This window comes from Neofelis nebulosa, chromosome 2 (assembly GCF_028018385.1).
Source record: "Neofelis nebulosa isolate mNeoNeb1 chromosome 2, mNeoNeb1.pri, whole genome shotgun sequence".
Classification (NCBI taxonomy): Eukaryota; Metazoa; Chordata; class Mammalia; order Carnivora; family Felidae; genus Neofelis; species Neofelis nebulosa.
In genome coordinates, this window is record NC_080783.1 from 170,760,768 (window position 1) to 170,777,162 (window position 16,395).

The 16,395-nt window shown below is 37.5% G+C and overlaps 1 protein-coding gene across 5 annotated transcripts in view; it reads right to left on the bottom strand.

The window, feature by feature from the left end:
* The window catches only part of ATG4C (autophagy related 4C cysteine peptidase), a 96,833-nt gene extending 86,713 nt beyond the window's left edge, over nucleotides 1-10,120 (bottom strand). For 2 of the 5 annotated variants that reach the window (XM_058717159.1, XM_058717155.1), the window contains exon 1: nucleotides 9,967-10,120. The gene's annotated coding sequence lies outside the window, so the exon portion shown is untranslated. Of the gene's footprint in view, nucleotides 1-2,273; nucleotides 2,375-8,993; nucleotides 9,139-9,966 lie in introns of all 5 variants that reach the window. The other 3 variants (XM_058717157.1, XM_058717156.1, XM_058717158.1) reach the window with 3 other exon arrangements.
* Between the last annotated feature and the right edge of the window lie 6,275 nt (nucleotides 10,121-16,395).

Here is a 16,395-nt window from a genome sequence, read left to right on the forward strand (position 1 = left end):
ATAAAAAAGACTGAGAAAAGGAACAGATATATAATAAGGGCAGGACTCACATATTAAGAAACTGGCTTTTAAAAGAAGGATGAGGGGCGCCTGGGTGGCTCAGTCGGTTGGGCTGCCGACTTCGGCTCAGGTCATGATCTCGCTGTCCGTGAGTTCGAGCCCCGCGTCGGGCTCTGTGCTGACCGCGCAGAGCCTGGAGCCTGTTTCGGATTCTGTGTCTCCCTCTCTCTCTGACCCTCCCCCGTTCATGCTCTGTCTCTCTCTGTCTCAAAAATAAATAAACGTTAAAAAAAAAAAAAAAATTAGAAGAAGGATGAAAGGGGCACCTGGGTGGCTCAGTCAACTGAGCATCTGACTTCAGCTCAGGTCATGAGTTCGAGCCCTGCATTAAGCTCTCTGCTGTCAGCACAGAGCCCATTTTAGATCCTCTGTCACCCTTTCACTCTGCCCTTCCCCTGCTCACAGGCTCGTGCTCTCTCCCTTTCTCTCTCAAAAATAGTAAAAAAAAAGAAACAAAAACAACAACCCATTTTTAATAAGATAGTTTTGCCTCAAGGATACATCTTACAAACATTCTTTCGACTCCTCAGGATCACACCCTCCTGGTAAAAAACACTACATGAATGCACAGCTACTGTACAATGAGAACGCAAATAAAAGGTACTACTTATGCATTCTTCTCTTAAATCTAAAAATTACAAAGAAGACACTAAGTACTGAGCATTCATTTACCCTCAAATGTGGCCTTGCTATCAAGTTCCTACAGGCAAAAGCCTCCATTTGTGCAGTACATGTTCAGACTGTAAAGTCGTCATCATAACAATCTAAACAGGATATAAGGAGTTTAAATGACCTCATTTACTTGAAAATTATAGTAAGAAGTATTAATGATACTTGGCCTGCCTTAAGTATTCCGTGGATCTTCTTGATCTTATCTCTAAGATCATATAATACTTACTTCATCTTGATCTTATCTCTAAGAAGCATAAAATATTTACTATAATTTGATAAATAAATTTTAATAATATCACATAATCTCTGGGGTCTGTAAGTCTGGGGTAACTATGAATGGTTGGAGCCTCCATACTTCAAAATACAACTTTGCAAGTGGTTAAATATGTAGTCTGCATATAAGAAGCAACATACAGGGTCAAATCATTTAATCGACAAAATTAACCTAACCTCTACAAGTATGGAAGGATTTCAGAATCTCAGGATTCAAAAGGAATTTACCAAGTATCTAGTAACCAGAGAGTAGTAATATTAATAACAGTTCTTAACCATTTTTTCCCACATAATACACTCCAATCTATCAGTAATCTCTCCTAACCTACAGTGTACAATGAAAGAAAATGTGTGAATTTCAAAAATTAAAAAAACAAAACAAAACACTCCCACCCACCGGAATCTAACCTGCTGTCTGGTTCAAACTCACTCACTAATCATTAATCATATTCAACCACCTATATAGCAGTGAGATCTCCTTTACAACATCCTAGCCAAGTGCATTCACCCAGCTTCTAGGGAACACCTCCAAAACAGGGCGCTCAGTACTTAATGAACTTTAAGTACTGAGCTATAAATTTAAAAGCCTGATAGTGTTTAAACGTTTTATTTTTATTTTTGAGACAGAGACAGAGCATGAACGGGGGAGGGGCAGAGAGAGAGGGAGACACAGAATCGGAAGCAGGCTCCAGGCTCTGAGCCATCAGCCCAGAGCCCGATGCGGGGCTCGAACTCACGGACCGCGAGATCGTGACCTGAGCTGAAGTCGGATGCTTAACCGACTGAGCCACCCAGGCGCCCCAAGCCTGATAGTGTTTTAAACTATTTTTCTTTACTAACATAATTATTCTAGAGTATCCATATAACTATATTATTCCAGCTCATTTTATAAATTCTTTTAATGTCTGTTTATATTTGAGAGTGAGAGAGAGAGTGTGCACGAGCCGGGGAGGGGCAGAGAGAGAGGGAGACAGAATCTGAAGCAGGCTCCAGGCTCTGGACTGTCAGCACAGAGCCCGACATGGGGCTCGAACTAATGAGCCATGAGATCATGACCTGAGGTGAAGGCGGACACTTAACCCACTGAGCCACCCAGGCGCCCCATTCCAGCTCATTTTAAACAACTTCACTTGTCTGAAAGACATATGGAACCGCAAGTCTGTATCCTTTTAATTTCTACCAACTGATCCTGGTTGGGCCTTCTGAAACTAATCTGTCTTACATTTGATAACCCATCGTATAAAGACCTCCCATACCCTCCCACCCACCTCCCAGCTGCATCATCTCTTTTCCACATTAAATATTCTCAATTTCTTCAATTAGTCAGAAGACTGCTATATGAGTGTTAATGAGGGCCTCAGTCAGAATACTGGTAAGGGGATAAGAAATGAGATATAAGCAACAAGGTGAGATGGTAGAACTACCAACATCATACAAATATATGAATGTTTATATATGTACATACAGAAAACACTAAAGTGACTCTGAGATTTCAGGTCTGATGTCTAGGAGGATAATAATGCCATTAACAGAAACAGTTAACCCAATAGGAGAAGGCTAAAGGGGAAGATGGGAAATTCAATTTCAGACAGTGATTTTGAGGTTTAACATGTAAATATGGATAAGACCTTTTCCAAGTCCCATTCCATTAGTTTACTTCTACTACAAAAAGGTGCATCCATATTATTGAGACTAATAATTATACCTCACTTAAACACAAAATATCACATTAATTCATTCATCAAGTATTTGGTTACTTTCATAAGGAACTATGGGAGATACAATGAGCCATGAAACCCAGTTCCTGACCCCATTAAACTTACATTCTAATATGAAAGATGTTTATAACTAACCAGAACTCAAGACAGAACATGGTATGTCTCACAGTAGAAATATAAAATGTTATAATTATTCAGAGAAATATTTTCCCCCTTTCCAATGAGAATATTCACATATGAAAAAAATCACACACAGTCACAACTGGGACTCTTCAAATACAAAGACCAAGGACACACAAATAACATAAATCTTACTATTCTGGGTATAAATGAGGATAACACTAGCCATATTCCTTAGGAATGTGCTAAAGTACCCTCAACAATTATGTCTATTGTTAAAGATTAATGCTTGAATTGTATCATCACTCAAAAGAAGAGCATTGTTTAAAATGTTCACAAACACAATTGTTTTGGCTTATAAATGGAATTGTTTGATGTCATTTTCTCATCATTCCTAATTTTAAACAATAGTGTATCAATGTGAAAATAGAGCTACAAGTTTACAGCCTTACAAAGATAAAAACTGCATATTTTCTACCTGATATAACTATTCTGGAGTTCCCTATAACTATATATTATTGCTGAAGTTTTAAATTATTATGGCTACTTTAGTCATTTTACTAGATAACTTACAGAGTCTACAAAAAATTAGTTTAGTGGGGCGCCTGGGTGGCGTAGTCGGTTAAGCGTCCGACTTTAGCCAGGTCGCGATCTCGCTGTCTGTGAGTTCGAGCCCCGCGTCAGGCTCTGGCTGATGGCTCGGAGCCTGGAGCCTGTTTCCGATTCTGTGTCTCCCTCTCTCTCTGCCCCTCCCCCGTTCATGCTCTGTCTCTCTCTGTCCCAAAAATAAATAAAAAACGTTGAAAAAAAAATTTAAAAATTAGTTTAGTAAGATCTTTATATTTTAAATTGAAAACATAATCACAGAAAAAAATTCAAATGACTTGGAACATATAATTTGACTATACATCTTTAGTGGAATATAGTCTAAGGACCTAAAATGGCAAAGAAATCTTTAAGTGGTAAATCTGTTGTTGGAGAGTATCAGTATAGTAATTCCAAAACTAACTTAAATGTTTTATAGGATAGATGGGTAAATATACAGTTTTGAATCAGAATTCTCCCTGTAGGAAAAGGGAGATACAAATATGAACTGACAGAAGGTGAAGATAAACTCTGTGGTTCTGAATCCGAATTGAAAGCATCCTATAAATTCATGCTTTCTTTTAAAAAATGTGTGTGTGTGTGTATATGTGTGTGTGTGTGTGTGTGTGTGAGCGCGCGCGTGTGTGTTCATTTATTTAAAGAGCCTAAAAGCAGTGATACTCCAGTAGCAGTGAGTATATTCAATGCCCAAATCTTGGTTTCTGAGTACTGTTTTCCAATAAATTGAACCAGGACTCCATTGCAAAATGGCTAACTCCAGGTCTTAAGCAAGGAATATACAAGGTGAGCCTGGAACATCTTTTGTACAAAAAATTAAGAATATGCCCAAATACCAACATGGACATATGCAAAGGCCACAGGAACTGGCTTGAAGGGACTAATCAGATTTGAGATAATTTAATCATCAAAAAAAGAATAACAGTGAGGCACCTGACTGGCTCAGTCGGTAGAGCATGCGACTCTTGATCTCCGGGTCATGAGTTCAAGCTCCACATTGGGCATGGACCCTACTTTAAAAAAAGAAAAAAAAGGGGGGGAGGGGAGACACTTGGGTGGCTCAGTCAGTTGAGCATCCAACTCTTCATTTTGGCACAGATCACGATCTCACAGTTCATGGGTTTAAGCCCCTCATTGGGCTTTGTGCTGGCGTCTGTGCTGACAGCTCAGAGCCTGGAGCCTATTTCGGATTCTGTCTCTCCCTCTCTCTCTCTGTCCCTCCCCCTCTAGCACTCTATCTCTCTCTCAAAAATAAATAAACATTAAGAAAAAAAATTTTAATAAAAAAATCTACAAAACAAAATAGCCTAGAGTCTTCAAAAATATCAGTCTTGAGGGGCGCCTGGGTGGCTCAGTCAGTTAAGCATCTGACTTCAGCTCAGGTCATGAACTCGTAGCTCATGAGTTCAAGTCCTGTGCTGGGCTCTGTGCAATGACAGCTAAGAGCCTGGAGCCAGCTTTGGATTCTCCCTCTCTCTGTTCCTCCCCCACTCATACTCTGTCACTCTGTCTCAAAAATAAAAAAATATTTTTTAAAAGAAATTTTTTTTAATTAAAAAAAAATGTCAGTCTTAAAAGACAAAAAAAAAAAAAACAGGAAGGAGGAAGAATAAAACAAACATGACAACTAAGAAAATTCATAATCTCTGATTGGATTCAGTATGTTTTTTAAGCTATAAGGGAGGTTACTGATAAACATTTGGATAAATTCAAATTTTTTAATATGGCCTATACATTAAATAATATCTATCAGGGTTAAATTACTTGGGTGTGCCCACAGCATTATAGCTATGTAGGAAAATGTCCTAATTCATACGAGATGTATGGCGAAGAATTTAGGAGTGAAGTGTCATGATGTCTCCAACCTCAGTTTCCAATGGTTCAGCATGAAAAAAAAAAGCATGCATGTGTGTGTATTTAGAGAGAGAAAAAACAAATGAGGTATAATGTTAACAACTAGTGAATCTAAGTAAAAGATGTGCAGATATTTGCTGTACTATTCTTTCAGCTTTTTTATAGGTTTGAAACTTTCAAAAGAAAAAAGTTGGAAGAAAAAGTAGGGTGGAAATTAAATTTACTTTCATGCAGCTGATTAGGCTATATTAAGTCTAACTACTTACTCATCCTATCCATAAGTGCTAAAATCAAGTATGAAGTTCAGAAAGGTTTGGCTAAAAATAAAAGTACTAATTCTAACAAATAATAAGGAATTACAAACGAAGCCACCATTAGTTTCCTATGATAGCTGTAGACTAAACATAATCTCTGACGAAAATTCTTAAAAGATGACATGTGGTAAGTCATCTAGGACAATTATAAATTAGCAGAACTATGCTAAGTAATATTTATTCCAAATCCAAATATGACTAGCCAAACAAATTTTTTCTCCAATTGGGATCTATTAGTTACAAGGATCTCTAAAATTAAAATGTTAATACAGATATACAGATAATTTCAGACCACATATCTCTAATAAAAATAAACACAAATTCTGTACCAGTAATTTTGTTAACCTATGCATATATTATATATCATTTAATCCTTTTAACAACTCTGTAACACAGATACTAGTATTATCCTCATCTTACAGATTAAGAGGAAAAAAGGCTTGGAAGACTAAATAACTACTACAAGGTCATACTGCTAGTAAATAGCAAAACACATCTTGAATCCAGGCAGTCTGACTCCAGAGCCCATGCTCTTTGCTCTTCCACTGCTTTACTATGAAATGTAAAATTTTAAAAATAAACTGTACTGATTCAAAATTTATGAAAAATTACACAAAGGAGCCATTTCAAGGAAAAATCAAAAGCATGCCTTTCTTCCCAAATACACATTTAAATTTACATATACACTAACTGAATGAAAAAGCTAGAATTTAACCAGAAGCCCAATGTATTGCCAAACCCCACGTGAAAATAAAGATCATATATAACTGTACTCAGTTACCTATTCATATATATGGCTGAATGTTACATATAAATTCAAAACGAATACCAACATGCTTTCATCTAGAACTTTATCCCTGCTCTCAAGAAAAAAAAAACTGAAAAAATTTATTTCAGGTACATCATTCCTCAAATATACTTAATTAAAACAATGACATAAAAGAAAAAAAAAAGAATAAGCAATTAACCTTGAAAACTAATGCCACCATAAAAAATATTAACAAATAAACCATGTCCCTCCAAACCTGGTCATCTTACAGTGTTCGCTTAATGAACTATACCACTATCCATCCAGTTACATAAGCCAAAAACCTAGTGGTGGCAGCACCTTCCTCTTCCTCTTTCCTCATGTCCAATCCATCACCTCGTTCCACCTCCTAAATATCTCTAAATCCATCACTTCTATCTTCACCACCATCTGGCCCAAGATATAATCATCTCTAATCTGGCCTCTTCCCATCCACACTGCTGTCCCTCTTGTAAACAGTTTTTCCTCTGTATAACATCAAGTCCTCTCTTATAGCACTTACAATAGCTGGAACTTTAAATATCTTTGAACATTTGATTTATATCTGCCTCCCCTGTTACACAGTAAGTTCTATGAGGGTAGTTCTGTGATGAAGCTCGCCATTTCATCATTGTGACCGAGTGCCCAGTTAATAAATAAATGCTAAATAACTGAATGCATGTCAAAGATTGCAAGTTTATTTATAAACAGGGGGAAAATGGTTATAAGGTCCACCAACCATTATAAGGAGTATTTTATTTCATCATTTCTAGATCACACATTTTCACATTTTAACTCTGAAAATGAATACAACTTATAGTTGACGATCTTTGTTTAATTGGCAATATTTTCTTCTTTCATAGTGATTCATAAACAAAGGTGTATCTTGGAATTTTTTCTAAAACCTCATGATTTGATGAAATAAGTAAATAAATCTACAACACACCTGGTCCAATCAGTTCAAACTTGGTAATGTAGCCTCCCTTCTCCTTTGGCCACCACCCTACTCCCAATATTTAATAATTAACAGAACCTACTGGTTCTTTCATCAACAGCTATCAAATGCATTCCTGTCTTCCAGTCCCACTATAATAACAGTAGATCTATCTAATCCCTCTTTGCTTCATATCTGAACTCTTGTCATAGCTTCATTCATTTAAACATTTGCTTCAAATTCAACCAATACTGTGCACTTGTGTGTGCAAGTTACTGAAAAGCAGTCCAGTTATCTGTCCCTCCCTCTCCCCTGTCTCCCTTACAATTCAGAATTTTGTTATTTTTATGCCTCAAGCTAAAATCACTTTTCTTCAAGTTTCTACCTACCAATTCTATATACACTATTTTAGTTCTACATTAAATCCCATCTTCTTCATTAAATCTTTCCTAGTTAATCTCTTTTTTCAACTTTAACATTCTAAAATACATAAAATCTAATGCATATTGGCTATATTTGCAGCTTCTTGAAGGCAAGGTTTACATGCCATACATTCTGCTATAGTGTAAGCTCCCCAAGAACTTACTTTTGTCTCTTTTGTTCACTGTTATATCTCCAGCACCTAGAAGAGTATCTGGTACATAACAGCTGCTTCAATAAATACTTACTGAATTAATGCTCCTTATATATTCCAGGGTAGAGAATACATCTTGGCAGCTGTGGTTGAGTGGGAAGAGTCAAATGACCTGGACTAAATGACTTGAACTCTTTGAGGTTCAGTTTCTCAATCTGCTAAATGTAAATATTCAGCAGCTCACGAAGTTGTTATATTAAGTGCAGTAATGCTTTAATAGCATCTACTACAGAGCTGAGAACAACAGGTTGCTCTCAATAAATGTTTTGATGATTTTGTCATGATCGCTAAATAGTAAGACATATTCAGTGGATGCCTACTAAATCAATAAAATCTCAAGAAAAATATAAAGTTTGAGTAATGTCTAGCCCCTTAACATTTATCTAATCAAGAATTCTATGAGTGAATTACATCTGAAATATTATATATTTAGCTCCAAATTGTAAGCATGGCTGAAACCATTTCTGATTAGGAATAATTCCCATTTGACAGGGTACAAGTATTAATATTTATATTTTACTGACATATACAGATTGTATTTAAATGCTTAAAGAAGAACAAAAGTTTTACTGTTAGGATTTCCATAGTGCAATAATCAGAATAGAAGAAAAGCTGCAGACTTATTTGAGCTACACAGTCCCCATAAAGCCAGGAAGTACAAAAATTTCTGTCTACAAAACATTAATGAATCGTATACAGTGCTGTTTTACCAGATTTATCAAAATATATAAAAATACACCATAAACAATTACAACAAATAAACTTTTCAACATATTTGCATTCTATTTTACAGAAAGAATATCAGTTAAATAGTTTTTGAACTTTTTTTTTTACTAAACTATACAATTCCTTATACTGACTACTTATTAACTTGAAACAATTCCCCAAATTTTACAGAGAATTAATTTATAACTGAATATAATATCAGATTACTAGACCAATTAGAAACTCTTAGAATTAGAATCTTCCTTGTTCAGCAAACAGGCTTTATTAATTTGTAAGTTGGAACATACATAGACTTTACCTTTCAAAGCTTTTCCAATCCCTCTGGGTACTTTCAATGACTCATAATCTAATTACAAATCACAAGCAAGCAAGAAGGAACGAGCACTCCGTTGTGTCCATTAACTGACACAAAATCATTGCAAATTCCAGTAGGGACACATATTCTGAGTAGGAATAGAGGGGAAAAAATCCCACCTAAGTAATTCAGATACAAAAAGCTGTAGGACAAAGTATTCCACTTTAACTGTAAAGTAGCATCAAACCTCTTGGAAAATAACACAAAATGAAAATGTAAGCCAAAAAATGTTAAGAAATATAAACTCAATAAGCAGTCATGCTGAGATGACCACTGAAATCTCTCACATTCACCAGTCATCATAAGAATGTATTCGAACCTCCAGCCTATGAAGCCCTTAGACGTAGATGAAGGTGTTAGAGTTGAGGGTGACTAAGAACCAAACAGAGTGAACGTTAATTTCTGGAGGGAAAGGCATTAAGATATTCAGGCGAGTGTTAAGGTCTGCAGCAGTAACAAAGGCCAAAAAGGAGATAAGGTGTTAGGAATGATAAGATTGAGATCTTGAGAATCTAATTTTTTTTTCATGCCTTTTCTTTTTTAATGGAAACAAGTTAAACGGATGTGATAGCTTAGTGGACAAGAGGTCGTATCTGGAATACCTAAAAAAAAGCCACAAGGAGAGGGGGGAACAAGCAGCCCACAGGAAGGCTTATGGTTAGTTACGTTTGGAGCCCGGGTAGGGCAAGAGGTCAGAAGGCAAATTACACTAAAAAGTAGATGAGGGAGGTGCCAAAACCCTCAGAGAGCGTAAACGGTTGGTCACAGGATCTCCACTGAAGGTGGGTCCCCCAAAACCCGGTCATTTGGGTACCAGAGACGCTAAGTCCCAACCTTCTCCTGACTCCGCTAGGCTCAAGTCCCCCTCACCGAAACAGAACTGGAAAGGTGTAAAAAATGTGCAAGAGCCACCAACCCGGGAAGTGTTCCAGCTCTAGCAGCAGCCGCCCCAAAAGCAGCCCTCACACACGCAGACGCTCCGACCTCAGCGCCGCAGCCACAGGCATCCCGAGCTTCCCGGCCACCGTAGTAAGAGGAAAGGCCTCCCTTTCGAACCCAGTATGTCAGCCACTTCCGGGGCATTAAATCCTTTTGATTGGCCGTAGCAATATCAACCGCCCACAGGCCCATGACCCACTCACTTCATCCATCCCTTTTCCCCCGCTCTTTGCCATCCCAACCCCTAGGTCACCAATACGGCAAGCGCAGAGCCAAGGGAAAGTATATGTCTGTAAGCAATGTCTCTAATAAACAAGCCACATTGTGTCTGCTTTGAGTTCCCGCTGAACAATTGGACTTCAACTCCCAGCATGCAACGCCACACCACGCCTCCTCCTTCAGCGCGGAACTACAAGACCCAATATGCGCTGCGCCCCTCTTTTTTCAGTTTTCACCTGACACCCGGAGAGCCCAGATGTGTTTTCAGAGGAGTCACTAAATTTCTTGTAATAATGTAGACTTTCCTACCAAGCCTCACTTTGATAAAGATACATATATTCCTTTCTATCCTGTTGTGAAGGTTGTCTAAGCCAAGCTGTAGTTGAGACTGATAGACAGAAAGTTATAAAATATTAAGGAATGTGTGCGCTGATTTTCCACATTCCTTTTATTTTTCAAGGATTGAAACACAGGACGGTATAAAGGCTTTTTATGAGATGAAAATTTTTATCCATACTCATAAGGAGTATGAGGGAAATACTAACGTATTGCAAAGTGTAATCCTAGGTCGTTTGCAGTACTGAAAGATTGCGTTGGAACAAGGTCTGCCAGGCATGCTTCTGAATTGCGTAGGAAATTATAGTAGGACCTGGGAGTAAAAAATTAACAGCCTGTATTACCGGACTATGTACCTACAAGGGAAAAGAAACCTTTCAGATTGAAGGGTTGAAAGTTAAAAATTAAATTTTAAAATGTTTTTCACTTTTGGGGTGGTTGGGTGGCTCAGTCGTTTGAGGTCAGGTCCTGAGCTCACTGTTCATGAGTTCGAGCCCCACATCTCTGCTGACAGCGCAGAGCCCTCTTTGGATCCTCTGTCACCCTCTCTCTGTGCCCTCCCCTCCTTTTGCTCTCTCAAAAATAAACTTTTTTTAGTGTTTTTCACATTTTTAACATGTTAATGGTTTGGATTATTTTCATTATTCTTACAAAAACAGATAACTGGAACTATTTATTTTCTGTTATGTGGTAGGGCAACCAAGTAACCAATTACACAAGATCATAAATGCAACATTTATTAGATTTAACAAACTGACTTATCTTGCCTCATTAGTCTGTGATTCCATATTTTAAAATACAGAACTTTGTTTTGATTTCTTAGGACAGATAGCATGCATTGAACAAGCTGTCTGTATGCCTTTTTGTTACTTTCATAAAGATTTGGATTACCAAGAATGAATGTATTTTATTTTTTATATTTTGCACTAACAGGCCATGAGAAACAATGCTTGAATCCTTAAACAATGTGGTAATTTTACAAAATAAAATTGACATATACCATTAACATTGGTTTTCTGTGGATTTACAGCAAAACAGATTTTAATTGGTTGGAAAAATGGAGTAGAATACTTACCATTTTTATAACCTCACATAGAAGTCACAGAGGGTAATTGTATTCTGTAACACGGACATGGCACCCACTACCATACAAACTGCTTCCCAACTCCAGTGTGCTAAATTATGCAGCACTAGCAAGTAAATATTTAAAATCTATGATCACAGAAAACAATCTGCTGCTTTCCATACTCATGCACCAAAACAATATGAATGCAATGAGAGAAACATTTCCATTGTAATGATTAGAGGTAATGATAAACTATAATTAGGTTATCTGTTATTCATAACTGTTTGCAGTAAATACAAAATTGCATCCACTTATTAAAGATGTTATTAAGGAAGCTTTTAAAATATGCTAAATAATTGATATACATATCCTAAAGCAGTTTCAATGATCAATTGTGTAAATGAACGTGGAAAAAAGTTTAAAGAGTACATAATTTATGTAACAGACTGTAGGTTTTTAAAAGAGATTCTTGCAGCTGCAGTACTCAGCAATGTCCTCATTTAAAAAAAATTAATGTTTATTCATTGTTGAGAGAGACAGACAGACAGAACAGGAGTAGGGAAGGGGCAGAGAGTGAGCAGGACACAGAATCTGAAGCAGGCTCTAGGCTCTGAGCTGTCAGCATAGAGCCTGATGCAGGGCTCAACTGTAATATCATGACCTGAGCTGAAGTCAGACCCCTAACTGACTGAGCCACCCAGGCACCCCTCCCTTCTCATTTTTAACTGTGTCTTTGAGTTTCCAATTCAGCCAATTGCCAAGCACACAAAAATCAAAACCATACAAGATATTCGTCTGAGTTCAACAAATACACAGTGAGTGCTGCTAGGGACAAAACACTCTGCTTAGCCACTAAAGTCTATTTCTGAAGCACAGGAAAGATTTAAAAGGGAAATGAAAATAAGATAAGAGAGCTTTATCAGAATGGAAAGTGGGAAGTAAAATATGTGTAACGTTGTCTTCTAAACATCACTTATGTATTCGGTTAATCATAACTCTGCAAGAGCTAATACACATTCTAAAAGGCAGGAGCCATATCTTAAACATCTGTGTCCCTCTTTGCTCTAACACAGTACTTTGTTCAGAGTAACTTACTCTCCGTAAGTGTTGTGGGAGTTCACTGTGATATCTGAGGCCCTGAAACTCCCTCTCTATTCATACTGTATAGTTTTAATATAAGCTATTTTTAACATCTGAGTTTCATTTTCTTCATTAGTAATTCAGATTGTATAATAAGTATTAAAACCATAATATTTGATTAATCAGAATGGTACACTCAAAAATCATGAAAGAGCATTTACTGCTGTGTATGGGTATATATAACAACATTTATCTTAAGTGTCAAGACCTTTATAAAATGTCATCATATCCCAGGCATATACTGTCCTTTGAAAGTATACCAGCCATTCTAGTAGCATTGACTGTGATACAACTCCAGATTTTTGTTAGTGAACTTTTAATCCTTAACTTCTACCAAGTATACTTCTTTATCCATCTCCCTCCTGGACCCAAGTAAAGATGAAAGTTCTGTTTAATAAGTAAATGTGTAACATAAATCCCTGATCAAGGATATTATCTTTAGATAAAATGAACTCAGCCCTTAATGAGACAAATAACTTGTAGGCCTCTAAAAGCTAAAAAATTATTTTGAGGATAACTTAAAACCTTTTCTCCTTCCCAAATGACCTTATTTCTGTCACTTCTCCTACGTCTTCAACCTCTCTTTCTTCACTGCCCCGTTTACCTCAACCTGCAAACATGCACAGAATCCCCATAATTTTGAAAACAACTTCAGTGAACTCAGCTTCCCTCCTGAATGCAATATTATTCCATCTTCCTAATCCTTTCATAACCACATTCAGCAAGTGCTGCAAAATAAACCTTCATCTTAAAATGCAGCTCAGGATCTATATTCACAGGTTATACCTACTAAATACCCAGCACTTTGGAAATATGAAGAGAATTCAGATAGAAAATTATAGTCCATGATACAGTGTGATAAACATTATGATAGAAGTATGAACAAGGTATTAAGAGAATAAGGATTGTCAGTTACTCTCAATTTGAGGGACCCTAGATGAGAAATTCCTGAGATAAATGATAAAAATAATTAACCAGAAAAATCTATACACTGAAGCCTATAGAAAGCTTATGAAAGAAATTGAAGAAGACACAAAAAAATGGAAAAAGATTCCATGCTCCTGGATAAGAAGAACAAATATTGTTAAAATGTCCATACTACCCAAAGCAAGCTACATATTCAATGCAATCCCTATCAAAATAACACCAGCAGTCTTCACAGAGCTAGAACGAACTGTCCTAAAATTTGTATGGAACCAGAAAAGACCCCGAATAGCCAAAGCAATCTTGAAAAAGAAAACCAAAGCAGGAGGCATCGCAATCCCAGACGTCAAGCTTTATTACAAAGCTGTAATCATCAAGACAGTATGGTAGTAGTACAAAAACAGACACTCAGATCAATGGAACAGAATAGAGACCCCAGAAATGGACCCACAACTGTACCAACTAATCTTTGACAAAGCAGGAAAGAATATCCAATGGAATAAAGACAGCCTCTTCAGCAAGTGGTGCTGGGAAAACTGGACAATGACATGCAGAGAAATGAACCTAGATCACTTTCTTACACTATACACAAAATAAACTCAAAATGGATGAAAGACCTAAATGTAAGGCAGGAAACCATCAAAATCCTTGAGGAGAAAGCAGGCAAAAACCTCTTTGACCTTCACTGCAGCAACTTCTTACTCAACACATCTCAACACCCAAAAAACAAACATCCAGTGAAGAAATGGGCAAAAGACATGAATAGATACTTCTCCAAAGAAGACATCCAGATGGCCAACCGACACGTGAAAAAATGCTCAATATCACTCATCATCAGGGAAATACAAATCAAAACCACAGTGAGATACCACCTCACACCTGTCAGAATGGCTAACATTAACAACTCAGGCAACGACAGATGTTGGTGAGGATGCAGAGAAAGAGGATCTCTTTTGTACTGCTGGTGGGAATGCAAATTGGTGCAGCCATTCTGGAAAACTGTATGCAGGTTCCTCAAAAAATTAAAAATAGAAATACCCTATAACCCAGCAATTGCACTAGTAGGCATTTATCCAAGGGATACAGGTATGCTGTTTCAAAGGGGCATACGCACCCTATGTTTATAGCAACACTATCGATGATAGCCAAAGTATGGAAAGAGCCCAAATGTCCATCAATGGATGAATGGATAAAGAAGATGTGGTATATATACATAATGGAGTATTACTCGGCAATCAAAAAGAATGAAATCTTGCCATTTGCAACTACGTGGATGGAACTGGAGGGTATTATGCTAAGTGAAATTAGTGTCAGAGAAAGACAAATATCATATGACTTCACTCATATGAGGACTTTAAGAGACAAAACAGATGAACATAAGGGAAGGGAAACAAAAATAATATAAAAACAGGGAGGGGTACAAAACATAAGAGACTCATAAATATGGACAACAAACTGAGGGTTGCTGGAGAGGTTGTGGGAGGGGGTATGGGCTAAATTGGTAAGGGGTATTAAGGAATCTACTCCTGAAATCATTGTTGCACTCTATGCTAACTAACTTGGATGTAAATTTTAAAAAATAAATTAAAAAAAATTAACCAGCTTCAGAAGAGGGAGGCTCAACCAATGTGGAATAACATAAATTCATTATAGTTGGAACACGAGAGGGAAGGAATGGTCCAATACAAGACTGGAAAGACAGTCGGGGACTATTTCCTTAAAAGGGTCGTGTGTACTGTGATAAGAATCTTGGAGTTTAACCTGGTTATATAGGTAGCCATTTAGGGAATGACATTTTAGGCTGCTGGTTGTGGTATTACAGGGAATGATTTGGGCTGGAAAGAACAGTCAGGAGATTGTTTTCATAATTCAGCTTTAAAAAATGGGAAGTCTGAAGTAAATAGTGATAAGGAAAGAGCAAAAAGAATTGGTCAGAGATATTAGGATAATAGAATCAAGAAGAGGTGTGAAGAGGAGAAGGAATCAAGAAAGATTTCTAAGTTTCTGGTTTTCTGATTTTCCAGATGTTGAATTACGAATGCTTAGGGAGCCTGGCTGGCTCAGTCAGAAGAGCATACTACTCTCGATCTCAGGATTGTGAGTTCAAGCCCTGCATTGGGTGTAGAGATTACTTAAAAATAAAATCTCAAGGGGCACCTGGGTGGCCCAGTCAGTTGAGCATCTGAGATCTCAGCTCAGGTCTTGATCTCAGGGCAGTAAGTTTAAGGCCTGTGTTGGGCTCCACACTGGGCATGAAGCCTACTTAAAAAATAAAAAAATAAATAGGGGCGCCTGAGCAGTTCAGTTGGTTGAGCGTCCAGCTTCGGCTCAGGTCATGATCTCACACTCCGTGAGTTCGAGCCCCGCATCGGGCTCTGTGCTGACAGCTTAGAGCCTGGAGCCTGCTTCGAATTCTGTGTCTCCCTCTCTCTCTGCTCCTCCCCCGCTCATACTCTGTCTCTCTCTCTCTCTCCTTCAAAGATAAATTAAAAAAAATTTTTTAAATAAATAAATTAATTAAAAATACGGGCACCTGGGTGGCTCAGTTGGTTGAGCGTCCTGATCTAGATTTCAGCTCAGGTCATGATCTCACGGTTAGTGAGTTTGAGTCCCACATCGGGCTGTGTGCTAACAGTGTGGAGCCTACTTGGGATTCTCTCTCTCTCTCTCCTTCTCTCTGCCCTTCTCCCACTTGCACTCTCTCTCTCTCTCTCTCTCAAA